Genomic DNA, 13,844 nt, shown 5'->3' with positions numbered 1-13,844 from the left:
GCCCGGCCGCAGGTGGTTCGGAGGAAGGGGTGGCGTAGCCCGGAGCAAAGGAGATGGACAGCTGGGGGCGGGCAGGGTGGTTAGTGCGTGATGTCCGTCCTGGCTGAAGCATGGAACGATGGAGACAGGCTGAGCCAGCTCAGGATGCTGTAGGGATCTGTCCCGGAGGCCCAGGGATGCTCTAGGCCGGGTAACACAGTCTGCTGCACGACTGGGCAAGGTTCAGATGCCTTTGGGTCACAGCACTTTAGTGTTCCCCCTGCACTGTCCTAAGCTCTTCTGTTCCCCCTGTGTGCGTCCACCTGCCAGCTTGCTGGGCCTCAGGCCTGCAGTAACCTGAACACCTGCCCACGGCATTGCAGCCTTGAACCCTCTCCCGTCTAATGCCCAAGGGCTTGTCTCTAATTTATGGGGCCGCCTCATTCATCTCTGCTTTTGCTGCCCTCCACCCTTCCCCATTTCTGTGCAGTCCCTCGTAAGGCAGGTGCTCGGCCTTTCCCACCCAAATGGCCTGGCTGAACCCACATCTCAGAACCCTTTCGCCATCCCCATGCCCCCCAGCACACGTCACCCTGGCGGGTGCAGCTCTGTCCCCTCAGAAGCTTGTCTCCTCCCACAGGCCAGCCTTTGCTTAAAGGAAACCTTCAAGTCTGTAGAAAATGCTGGAGCCCCACCCCGAAACCAGCGTGGTGGGCCACAGCCTGAAACCGAGAGCCTGCGCCCGTGGCCTGGTTCCCGGCTAGCTGAGGCGAGGGCAGGTACGTGTGGGGGCGTTCGCTGGCATGACCATTTGCCAGACGGCTTAGCTGTAATCCTGCTCTTTGGCGCCTCTGGCCATTAAATCTCTGCTCCTCGCCAGCTGCTTTTCTCCTCCCTGTCCCAGGAACCTCTCCCCGTGGCCTGGCTCCCACCAGTTGCTGGGAGGTGGGCGGCAGATGTCTGACCTGCCTTCCTCCATGCCAGTGGGGCGGGGATCTGCACATTAATGGAGCCACCCCGAGAAATGGTTAAGGAGCGCCCAGGTCCCACCTCTTCCCTGTCGCAGGGGCGGAAAATGAATCTGAGCCAGTGTTTGCACAAGCTCCTGCCTAGCCAGGGCAATCCTTCCCTTGGCTCCAAGCTGGGCCAGCTAGGTGTTTGAAAGAGGCTCATGAGGGTGGCTGTCGGGCTCAAGCCAGAGAGGGGTGGCTTAGTGGTGGGGAATATCCTAGATTCCCTGGACCCTGGGCACAGGCCAGGCCAGAGTGTGTAATTTTAAACTTCTTGAATGGTGCTGGGCAGAGGGAGAGCACCCCCTTTGCTCCTCTCCTTTCTGGGGCAGTGAGAGCTGGTGTTAGGTTAGGGAACCCCTAGATTCCTGGCTTGCATCGACTTCAGGCATGTCAGTGAATGATCCGATCTTGCTGCCCTTGTGCCTTGATGATGTTTCACGGGGATGCTGCAGTATTATCGCATCGTGAGGGTGTTGGACAAACCCCTAACGGCGGGTTCCCTCTCAAGACTGTCGGGGCACACAGGGCTGGATTTTCAGCAGGGGTCCAAACCGGTACCTGCGGAGGTGCGGGCTGTCCTGGGCACTCACATTTCGGGTAATTGCATGTGCAAATGCTGAACTGCCCCTGCAGTTACCCAAGTCACACGGGTGCATGCGGGTGCTCTGAGTGTGTGAGACGTGACTGTTAGCAAGGTTTGTGGGTGTGTTTCTTGGTGACCTGCTAAAAATTTGTCCCTTGATGGCTGCTTGGATTGTCACTCTGGACCAGGTCAGCATTCAGAGGGTTAGCAGTACCTAGTGCAGGAACACTTCTCCTGAATAACCTGCCAGCTTGCTCACACGGCTGTAACCTCTGGCTACACAGTGGCCTCTAGGGACTGGGAAGCCACTTGCAGCACAAACCACCAGCTCAGGACACGCTGAGATGTTGCTTGTCGGCTGGCTTGTCGTTGAGGTGGGAATGGAGCCTTTCAGCAGGATCCTTTCCGTGGAGCCAGAGGACACAGACAAAGATGGGAGTGTGCTCTTCTCCGTGTAACATGAAACACGCTGCAAGCGGACACCGAACAAGCGATGGGTGTGTGTGTGCGCGTAACCATTGACCTGGATGCACACAGCAGAGACAACACCCGGCTGCGCCTGTAACACGGGGAGCTTCGGAACCATTCAAGAAATAGATGCAGCCACTGGGTGTGTGGGTTACAGGTACTCTAAGGACCACAGCTACAGCGAAAGGTACAATGTTAGGGGAATGTGTCAGTTCCTGGCTGGGGTGGGACAAGGCAAGCTCCACTGTATTACAAGGCTCCTTCCTTTCTCTCTGCCTCTCAGCACTGCTTGTGCTCTGTGTGTGCTTGGTGGCTTTTCCCTCCTTGTGGCAGCCGCACGCAGCCTACACAGCATGTTTCATACTTCAAGTGATCGGGCCTTGCCTGTGTATTTATTGGGAGGCTATTTTGAGCCCTCTTCTGAATTAAAGGGGAGCTTTGTGACGGCTGTGGAGAGGAGCAAGTGAGTGGCACCAGCAGGGGTGCTGAGAGCTATTGAATCAAGCTGTAACCCTGTATATGTTAGAAACCACTTCAAGCTGCAGTACCCCCCGCACCCCTAGTTCCAACACCTATGGGCACCAGCCTTCAGGTATAAACCAACATGGCTTTCACTTGTCTCTTGTCATTTTTCTTGATACACTTATTTGTATTTCTAAGACACCCTTCAGCATAGTATCTTGTGGCCAGTAACTGTACTTAGCACGTATCTATCTATCTATCTATCTATCTATCTATCTATCTATCTATCTATCTATAACTTACTACCTTCAAACCCTTATGAATCAATCTCCCTGCTACCTCTGAGGTATTCTAATCAAGCAACAATATTGTCCCCACTGTGCTGAGTGTGATGCCAAGCGGTGGTGGGAGGGGGTGACTTGACTTGTCCATGGTTGGCTCTCTCTCCTGTGCTTGGACATGCTGAAAATGTCTGGTAGAGACTGTTCTCCTGCCCATCCCTGATCTCTCCCATTCGATCCTGGGGCACCGTCACAATGCATGCTAGATTTGGGCCATGCTGGTCAGTTCCATGGCTGCCGGCTGGGATGTCACTTAGACAAGAGCAGGGCTTTGCTTGGGGCCGAGCAGGAGGGGAAGCTGCACTGCATTGGGGGCAAACACAAATATCTGCAGTTACTGGGATGGGAGACACAAGAAACATCACCTGTCAATTTAAGTGGCGAGACATCCTCTCCTGGGAGAGGCAGGGAGATCCAGCAGTCGGTACAGGGCAGGGAGCCAGGAGTGCTGAGTACTGGCATTCTTTTGTTTGCTCCAGTGGGGAAGTTCCCTTTCCAAAACCACCCCTGGCTCCCCACCGGCAGCCCTTTCCTCAGCTTAAATCTTTAGTATGATGCAAATACTGTGCAATAGACTGTTCTGCGTGAAATGGACTTTTTAGCTGTTTTCCTTCGTGGACCCGCTCCATAGGGGAATCTCTGGGTAAAACCTTCTCCCACAGCACAGGGGTGCTGGAACAAGGTGTATAGTGGGGGTGCTGAAAGCCACTGACCCAAACTGTAAGCCCTGTATATAATGGCAGCCACTTCAATCCAAGGGGTGCTGCAGCACCCCTAGTTCCAGAACCTATGCCCGAGCACCCATCGGGTTTCTAATTGTTCTTTAGTGCCTGTGTAACCAGAGGTTTAAGCTTTAAGGCTGCCTTGGTGGCTTTCCAGGGGCTTGGTGCTCCATCCTAGTCTCCATCTAGCTTCCATCCATGTTTAGTCTGTTATAAATGGCCAGATCCAGACAGCTCTGAAAATAGCTGCACCCTGCAGGTGCACACATGGATTGAGTTTCCTGAACTTCTGAACCCATCAGCGTTGCTGGCGTAGGTGCTGACTCCCACCACGAGGCTCAACCAAGGGTCCTGGAAGCCGTCCCCCGATGAGGTCTCAGCTCCTGTTGCTAAGGGGGCCGTGGCAGACACGTGTGTCTATGATAACCACGACAAGCTTTGCCCCAGGGAGGTGGCCAGCTGTGGGAGAAGCCTCTGCAGCACTATGCCTTCCTCACTCCCCAGAGGTGTGTACAGAAGAAATACAGCTGCTACGCAGGCCCATTTCGCCCTGATCATCCTCCCAACAATTTCAGCCCGAGGACCTTGTGTCCCCATGGGGTGAGTCGTTATTGGCTCCACCTGGACAGCAGACTCAGAGGCCAGCAGCCAGAGTAATTCCACTCCTAATTCCATCCTCGCCGAGATTATCCCTTGAGTCCCATGTGGCTGATGCCTTAATGCCATGGGAAGGAATGGCTCCGTCTACACTAGGGCACGTTCCCTGTCATTTTCTAACACTGCTAGATGGCTGCTTGGGGCCCTCTAACTCCATATCATAACTCCATATCTAACTCCATATCAGGGCCTGCTGCCCTGACTCAGTGGCACTGGAAGGACTGCAAAAATGGGGGGCCAAGCAACCAAACTGGGCCAAATTTGAGCCCCTGCTGAGTTCAGGTTCTCAAAAGTGGGGAGCGTGGACCCCTGTTTAAAAATTGGGGGGCAATGGCCCTTTGGCCCCCCATCTTATCACCCCTACCCTGATAACACTAGAACGCACTCTCCTGGGTGGAGGTGCACTGTGGTTAGCAATTGGTGGGGGGGATTTTTGGGGAGATGCTGTTGGGTGGACAAGACGAGTTACAGGAATTGGGAACAGGATGTTCCAGGCTGCTAGCTGAGAGGGAGGATGTTCTTTTGATCCTGTAGAGTACCCGGAAATACCATTTGTACTTCAGAGCACGGGAGCGGATTCTGATCTCAGTCACACGGGTGCAAATCCAGAGCATCTCCGGAAGAGTCAATGAAGTTACTTGGGGTTGACAGCGGTGAGCTCAGAATGTGGCCTGCTGAGTCAAACTCCTCACCCCTAGTGTAACTAGTTGGCACTCACCCCAGAGGCATTTCCACAGCATTTTAAATCTACGTAGGAGCTGGGGCTGCATGTTAGAGATGGGGAAACAACAGCATCTGAGTTACTAGGAGCCTGAATCGTACCCAGCACCTTACACGGTGACAGCACAATTGCTGTGAGTGGGAGCCTAGTGACACCAGGGCTGGGCCCTAGGGGATGCCACGAAAGGGGGAGGATGAGACGTGCCTCCTGCCGGGGCCTGGGCAGGGTAAATCACTAGGGTGTGTCAGGTGCCCAGTGCTGTGGGGATGGAGGCCAGAGGAAAAGCAACTGGAGAGCTTAGGAAATCACGTGAGCGCTTTACATTTATAAAGGGCCGGGAGAAGGGGCGTCTAAGGGGTCTGGTGGGATTGGGCCTCCAGCTTCCTGTGTGAACGGAAACTACAAAGGCCACAGAAAGCAGAGGAAGAGCAACATTCAGCCCGTGTGTGTGTGTGTGTGTGTGTGTGTGCGTAGGGGAGGGGTGGGTGAAGTGTGCATGTGTGTGTGATGGGGGGAACAGGCGTGGGATGGGTGTCTACCCTGTGAGGGGTGGGTGGGTTTGAGAGAGACGTGTAACCTCTGTGTGCGCATAGAAAGAGACAGCTGCGGGGAGCATGCCCGGGAGCTCGCACTGTGCCAGCTGCCCACGGCCTCTCCCTATCTCTGGGCAGCTGGTTCCCTCCTGGAGGGCCCTTATCACGGGTGAGCAAAGTGGCTCTTCTGGGGAAAACCATGGCAACTGCTCGGGTAGCTGTGCCAATGGCAATCTCCATCACTTACCACGGTTTCTTTCTCTCTCCCCCTTTCTTTTTTCCTTCCAGTGCCTTTGGTTCCTCGCCCAGGTTTCTGAATTCAAAAGGAAACTGATGGTTTCCTCCATCCCATTACAGGAGTGCTAATTAAAACAGGGGATTTTGTGTGTGTGCGTATGTGTGTGTGTGTGTGTGTTGAGAGAGAAAGAATTGATATTGCGTGCACCAACTACTGATTCATCAGGATATGCAGCGTGATTCATCAGCTGGTAGGGTCAACAACGTTGTTGTTCTTTGCTAACGGTCTCCTGATTAAGCAACAGCTGAGACATTTTATTGGGATTTTTGAGAGTCCAAGGGAGTTAGAATCTCTAGGCACGCAATTCCCTTAGGTTTCTTTGAAAATCCTAATCTTCAGCACCATGAAAATGCCCTCTCTTCCTTGAGGGAAAATGTTTCTTGCCACACCTGGGAAAATCCCCCGCAAAAATGCTCTGGAAAAATATAGATCCGAACAGCAGACGAAGCCTGGGAGCTGCTCACAGTAGAGGGCCATCTGTCCGAAAGGTTTTCTTGTTGCTGACGGGAGCAGAGCTGTGGGGAATCTCCTGGCAGAGGGTTTGAATGGGTTAATGTGATCTGATTGATCACTGAACATTAAGTATTTGAAGAGGCAGTCGGAGCTCAGGAATGGTCTGGTTTTTTATACATCGAAATTAATAGTACATTAAAAATGATGTTAAAAGACGGTTATTAAGCTTGCAAAGTCAAGCACTCAGAAGCTAGGAAATGCCAGAATTAAGTTGTCTGTGCATCCTTAATTCAGTCCCCTAGCGCGTATGCATTACAATACAGTCTTTAATGGCATGATCACGTGCGATTTTATCCCCAGGACCCCTGCCTCATTCAGTGCACAGGATCTCTTATAATGGAAAGTGTCAGGCAACCTGGTTACGGGGGTGGCTCCCATCTCCTCTCTAGTCAGCGAGTCTAAACCAGGGTCTCTCCTACTTTTGAAAGCAAGAGAGGTGCGTTTGGAGTCAGTGCAGCAAAGATATAAATAAAAAAATAAAGAGTAAATTTTATTAAGAGAAAGACCAATTCCACTGAGATCAGTGGAAACCGCAGGAGCCAGCTGGCGAGGGCTGACACCAGTTCTCTCTGCTTCCATTCATACACCACCCCCTGCCACTCCCCAGGTGCCCAAGTTGCCCAGCCAAGTTAGACTCAGCACCCCGGGATCAAAATACAGACACGACAGTGTCAGAACAGGCTCTCATAGCTGACCATACCCCGAGGCACGCCACCACTGTTAGCCCTAGGGAGAACTGGACCCCAGGGTAAGTTAACCCTTTCCCAGCTGTTGAAAGTGGCTCTAGTGACTGCAGAGAGTGACTCCTCTGTCGAAGCCCATGCGCTGTGGATTGCCGAGCTGCCAGACACGAGAATGCCCTAGGCAGGGCAGTGTAGCCATATGCCCCATCCCCGTGAGTTAACTCTTTGGGATTGCAGGAGCTGTCCACCCCGGGCCCAAAGTTTGAGTGGTTTGAGTGGTTTGAGCATTGGCCTGCTACACCCAGGGTTGTGAGTTCAATCCTTGAGGGGGGCATTTAGGGATCTGGGGCAAAAATTGTGGATTGGTCCTGCTTTGAGCAGGGGGTGGGACTAGGTGATCTCCTGAGGTCCCTTCCAACCCTGATATTCTATGATTCTATGATTCTTCTCTCCTGTGTGGATCAGCTGTCATGCAGTCACTGCTGCTGGAGGGAGAGTCACCCAGAGGGTTTGCCAGTGTGAATGCACAGGGGAGGAAAGCCTGGCAGAGGGGGCTGCTCTTCACCTGTTTGGTTCAGGTGTTAACACTTCGCAGCTCTAATGGGTCAGCTGCCACAAGCACGGACAGAATCCAATTGCAGCGCTAAAAGCACTAGGTTATCCCACAGTGACCTGGAGCGGCGTGCATACACCTGCCTCCGAAGCATCAGACATTAGCCATTGTCAGAGAGAGGATACTGGGCGAGAGGGACCTCTGATCTGATCTACCCCGGGGACTGGTCCCACACACAACAGAAATCCTTGCACCCCAAAGGAGAAGCCGTGAAAGGCTGGCTAGCCGTGAAAGGCTGCCTTCCCATGCTGTCCCAGAGCCCTCTCATCTGTGCGGCTGCTGGAGAAGGAGGATAATGGCTGGACTGTCCCAGCGTGGGCTGGAGAGCACGGCTTGTCAGAGTTCATTGTCTCTGTTATTTACTCCTGCCGGCTGTGACGCCAGAGCTCCCTTTCAGCAGGCGAGCTGGCATTGGCCGTGCCCAGCTTGGGGGATTAGATGGCATTTCTGAGGGGAAGCACCAGTTGTTAAGAGCTCAGGTGTGGTGGCAGAAAGCAGCCTGCGACAGAAGCTAGAGCACAGGAAGGTTAGCTGGCCTCACCCTGCCCTTCACCTTGGACCCATTTTAAGATCCCAGCCCCTTGTGGGCTTTTAGCTTCCTCCTGTTGCCTTGGTTTTGGGGTCAGATTTGACTCACCTGATGGGCCCTTGACTTTGTGCTCTCCGGCGGTGTGGATTTGCCCGGAGTTGTTATGGGGACTGTGTATCTGGCTCAGGGGTGTAATTCGTGGTGGCTGGCAGGGGCACGGTGGCTCTGATTCCTGAAGGTAAGTCTTAGCATTTCCTGACTGGCTCAGGCTGGGTCTCTAGCAGATCTCAGGGGGCTGTAGCCAGCAACGGAGTGATCTGCATCACATCCAACTGGACAGAACTAGAGGAGAAGGCTTCTAGGCCTGGCTACCCAGGGGAAGGGCTTCCTGCTCGTCTGCAGCCAGGTGGGAGACAGCCCTGTGGCCGGGGTCTCCCAGAAGTGAATCATTGCTCGCAGGAGATGAGGCACTTGCCTGCAGGAACAGATATTTGATGGCATCAGCATATAGACCTAGTTACAGCACAGTGACTGACAGCACAGGGGTTATGTGCCTGGCAGGCAGAGACTGTGCTGTGCGCTCGATGCTAGAGACTTATACCAGTGTGTGGGTTTCTTATGGGGGGGGAAGGGTGTGGGGAATGGGGCAGAGGAGTCCCTGGTATCCTTGGAGAATAGTTCCGCTAGCCCACCCATGAGGTTTTGCAAAGGAAGAGTAGCTGGAATTCCCGTGGAAGCCCAGTGGCAGCATTCCTCACCCAGCTGGAAGGGCCTCATTTGAAGAAGGCAACACAGCTTGGCCACTAGAGGGTGACGTGATCCCATGTATTTGCCTACGGCGGCTATCCCATGAGCAAAAAGAACAGGGGGACTTGTGGCACCTTAGAGACTAACCAATTTATTTGAGATGGATTTCCACTCCATACGGCTAAATTCAGGGGCCACAAGTACTCCTTTTCTTTTTGCGCGTATCCCATCAGGTAGATCTCAGGCACGGCCCTTTTCACGAGGGATTGTGCAGAACAAGATTTCATGAGGGCGAGTCAGCTGTGAACAGCTCGCTGCCGGGACCGTGCCCAGAGAGGGATCTCAGGCACAGCTATAAAAGATGTTCAGGTTTTTATTTACATTTTGCAAGGCCGCGTGTCAAGGCTGCCTCTGATGAGGTCATCGGTCAGATGTAAACTTTTTGGTGTGATTTTTGTTGGTGGTGTGAAAGCTGAGGGCAGCTCTGTGTCTTTTATGGGCTGGTGCAAGCTTGTTTTGTTCCATAAGATGCGATACATTATGGCACATTCAAGAGCCTGGAATCTCATTGGCTACGGCAGCAGGTGGTTATTGGGAATAACATTAGGCTGGCTGCTCTAGCCAATCAGATTCCAGAAGCATGACTGATCAGTGTTTTGCATTTGGAGGCGAAGTAGAACAGGATCCAGCTGTGATTTAGAAAAGTAACAGCTGCTCTAGGAGGAGCTAAATTCCACTAGGCGAGCAGCATGGAGAGACTGATTCCAGGTGTGAGCAGGTCCCAGACCTCCACCCACAGTTTGTGGGGGACGCTGCCCTCCACCTATGAAGCACAAGGTAGAATCACTACAGCTAGAAAACACTCATTTGCCGGACCTACCCTGAGGGCAGTGCCCTGTGCCCTAGCAATTTAGGGCACTAAATTAACCCTTTAATGGATGTCATCATTGTGGTACTGCAGTGAGGTGTTAGAGACCCTGATTTGACTATCCCTGACTCTAGGCACTGGTCAATCCAGCAAGTCCCACCCTGCCCATCACAAAGTGGCCTGTAGTGACCTCTGATCCCTCTGAATTACCTGTGTCCTCCAATTCTCACACCTGCAAAGATCCAGTGAGAAACAGCTCCTCGTAAACCCTGCCTGTCCCCCCTGTATCCTTACTGTGACACCTGCTAGCTAGCCCCATGTGCTAAGCAGATTAGACAGCCCAGCATGTGGTCTCTGTCCTACAGCCCAAATACCCTGCTGATGTCCCCTAATCTCCATTGCAGCCAACTGCCTGGGGAGGGTTGATTAATGCAATACTACCGGGGATTGCAGGTGGGGAAGTGGTCTTGTCCTGGCGTGATGCATCTCTTCACCCCAGCCACCTCCACCAACTTCTGCTCAGTTTGAGAGGGCCACTGGAGGCAGCCCTGTTAGCAACACAACTTAGGTAGGGGGAAGAGGCTCCTTTGGACCCAGAGCCCTGAGGGGGGTGGGAGGTCTAAGTCCCCTTTTCCTTCCCTGACCTCAGGGATCGAGGGCCTTTCCTTGTTGGAGTGCTCTGCATGGCACTCCCCATTTTAATGGGTCTCCCACTGCTGGGTGGGATCTGTTAAGAAGAGTGAGTGTGACGGGTTGGATCACAGAAACCCCCTTGGGAACTCCCAACTGATGTGCCAAGACTACTTCTGCTCCTGCTTTCCTGCCCCGTCATCTTAGCACTTCAGTGCCCTGCAGGGTTTGAGCCAGACCCGCTAGCCTCCTGCAAACCCAGACCCAGGTCTGAACCACATCCCCTAACAGCTGTAGGCTTAATTGAAAGGAGCTTAGGAAGTGTTCCTGTCCTTGACACTCAGATGCACAACTCCCAATGGGGTCCAAACCCTAAATAAATCCATTTTACCCCATATAAAGCTTATACAGGGTAAACTCAAATTGTGCGCCCTCTATAACACTGATAGATATACACAGCTGTTTGCCCCCCAATTATTAATACATACTCTGGATTGATTAATAAGTAAAAAGTGTTTTTCTTAAATACAGAAAGTAGGATTTAAGAGGTTCCAAGTAGTAACAGACAGAACAAAGTGAATCACCAAGCAAAATAAAATAAAACACGCAAGTCTAAGTCTAGTACAGTAATAAAACTGAATACAGATAAAATCCCACCCTCAGAGATGTTTCAGTAAGTTTCTTTCACAGACTGGATGCCTTCCTTGTCTGGGCACAATCCTTTCCCCTGGTACAGCCCTTGTTCCAGCTCAGGTGGTAGCTACGGGATTTCTCATGATGTTCTCCCTCCCTTTGTTCTGTTCCACCCCCTTATATATCTTTTGCATAAGGTGGGAATCCTTTGTCCCTCTGGGTTCCCACCCCTCCTCAATGGAAAAGCACCACGTTAAGATGGATTCCAGTTCAGGTGACATGATCACGTGTGACTGTAAGACTTCATTACTCACTTGCCAGCATACAAGATGACTTACAGATAAAACAGATTTCAGAGTAGCAGCCGTGTTAGTCTGTATTCGCAAAAAGAACAGGAGTCCTTTTGGCACCTTAGAGACTAACAGATTTATTTGAGCATAAGCTTTCGTGAGCTACAGCTCACTTCATCGGATGCATTCATAAAACAGAGCCATCTACAGTCAATTGTCCTGGTTAATGGGAGCCATTAAGATTCCAAACCACCATTAATGGCCCACACTTTGCAGAACTACAATAGGACCTCAGAGTTATATTTCATATTTCTAGTTTCAGATAAAAGAGTGATACATTTATACAGATAGGATGACCACACTCAGTAGATTATAAGCTTTGCAATGATACCTTACAAGAGACCTTTTGCATGAAGCATATTTTAGTTACATTATATTCCCACTCATCATCATACTTTCATAAAATCATAGAGTGCAACGTCACAGCGAGGATATGCAGAACAAATCCAGCCTGAGCCCCAGCCATGGCTCACCTGATCCCTGCCCCTTGGACTCCAGGGGAATCTCTGCATTGACTTTAGTGGGCTTTGGATCAAGCTCCATATGGTTAGGTGCAAGAAAGTAACAGAGCTGTTAGATTGCAGAGAGGGCATTTCCCTTCCCTCCATATGCTGGTCTGGGCTTAGCCTGCTTGTCACACACATCACTGCTGACAATTCAGTGTCTGACTAGGCAGGCTGTCAGACCTTTCCCCCTTTAGTTATCACTACCAGGGCAGAATTAAGGCAATCTGGTGCCATAGGCACGTGCCACACCAGCCCCTACGGCTCCACCTCCTTGCTGTGGCCCGCCCCTTCTTAGGATGGCAACAGAGTTCAACTGAATTGGGCAGTTTTCACATCTCTTGGAGCAGTTGGAGTGGTTGTCTGCATCCTCAGGCAGGTGTCTGTTACACTCTGTTCACATTTTAGTTTTTCTTTGCTTCCCATGAGGGATAGAAACAAAATTTTTTCTTTAAATGAAAGCTGAGATTCTGAACTGATCACATGACTCAAGCAGCTGGGCCCTAGGCATGGGCCTAGAGTTTCCCTGCCTTAATCTGCCCCGATGGGCAATGATCCTCTTGCTTCTCAAGGCAGGGCAGCACTTATGGTTCTCAGCAATTGATCAGTACGACATCTGACCTGGGGAAGGTGGAATAGTCTCTGTTCCCTGCCCAGTGGCTGGTGTCCCCTATATCTGCTGGCATAGCCCTCCACCCTCTTCCTCTCCCATCTAGCACAGGAAGGGGGTACTCTGTCCTCTTCTCAAACCCAAGCAGTCCAAAGGCCACTTTTATCTGCCCTGCACTGTGATCAGCCTAAAGCATCAAGGTGATTGCATCTTGGTTTGCATATCAGGTGTTGCTGGCTGGAGAGGTTCGATGGAATTGAACTCAGTCTGGCTTTAAGGGGAGTTGATTTACCTCCATTGTGTAGTTACTTCTCCATTCCTCCACCCCCTAGGAAAAAAGAAAAGATGGTATTGGACATGGAATTTAAATTGAGTTTGAATTAAATTTGGACCTTTATTTTAAATTGTCCATGGCGCGTTGGTGCTTCGGAAACGTGTGGGCCAATTGAACTCCTGGGCGGAGCCAACCAGAACATAGAAAGGCCAGGGCTGGCTCTAGGTTTTTTACCGCCTCAAGCGCAAAAAACAAAAAAAAGAAAGAAAACCCAGAAAAACAACCCACCCGAAATGCTGCCCCTGGAATTGTGCCACCCCAAGCACATGCTTGGTTTGCTGGTGCCTAGAGCCGGCACTGACAGAACTCAGAATTCGGCTGAGTTTGGGGGACAAAAACCTCATAGGTTGCAGGTCATAGGGCCAAAATGTGGGCAGCAGAAGGGGACAGCAAGCAGAGAGTCAGGACAACGCCCACTGCTCCGAGACAGAGTCCTCCAAGGAACTCTGCCCAGATGTGTGCCTGGACAGCAAAGGGCCCCACAGTCACAGAACCCTTGTCAGGCAAGCCAGGCTTTTCCTAAGGAAGGGGCTTGGGGGGGGTGTCTCCCCAGGGCCAAGCGCGTGGTGGGGAAGCCCATCGCAGAGAGATATGGGAGGTTTCCCGTGATAGGGACCATCATCTCCCCAAGCCTCCATCTGCCCCAGCTCCTCCCACCTGACCTGTCCTCACCTCGGAGCCGGGGGTCACCGTGCTGGATCGCTCCCGTACGCTGCGCTGCAGACTCGGCCGCCCTCACAGCCACGGAGGAAACTCAGCAGCCCGGCCTTGCTGAGCAGCTCCATGCTGGGCCGGGGCAGCCTCAGGTGGAGCCCGGAGCTCACGATCCCACACACCACACGTGCTCCCTGAAGCCACTCAGCCAGTGTTTCTCTGCAGACCCCTGCAGGGTGCAGCTCTGGGGTTCAAGGCCCACACAACCTCAGGCAGGGCTGATGGGCATCTGTGGTCTGGAGGGGGTGGGGGGCTGGGCCTCCTTCCCCCCTCCTCGTTGCGTCTCTGGCCAGGAGGAGGCTGACGGGAAATCCTTGGAGCGCTGGAGACAAGTCCCTTT

At 52.3% G+C, this 13,844-nt stretch overlaps 1 protein-coding gene across 1 annotated transcript in view; it reads left to right on the top strand.

Annotated features, from left to right (window-relative positions):
• Nucleotides 1-1,530: 1,530 nt before the first annotated feature.
• Nucleotides 1,531-13,844, top strand: part of MYO15A (myosin XVA) — a 104,491-nt gene continuing 92,177 nt past the window's right edge. The window contains exon 1 of the mRNA XM_075117570.1: nucleotides 1,531-2,230. The gene's annotated coding sequence lies outside the window, so the exon portion shown is untranslated. The remainder of the gene's footprint in view (nucleotides 2,231-13,844) is intronic.

Source organism: Caretta caretta, chromosome 10 (genome assembly GCF_965140235.1).
Source record: "Caretta caretta isolate rCarCar2 chromosome 10, rCarCar1.hap1, whole genome shotgun sequence".
Lineage (NCBI taxonomy): Eukaryota > Metazoa > Chordata > Testudines > Cheloniidae > Caretta > Caretta caretta.
Note: the sequence above shows the minus strand (reverse complement) of the source record. Positions and strands in the feature narration are given on the sequence as shown.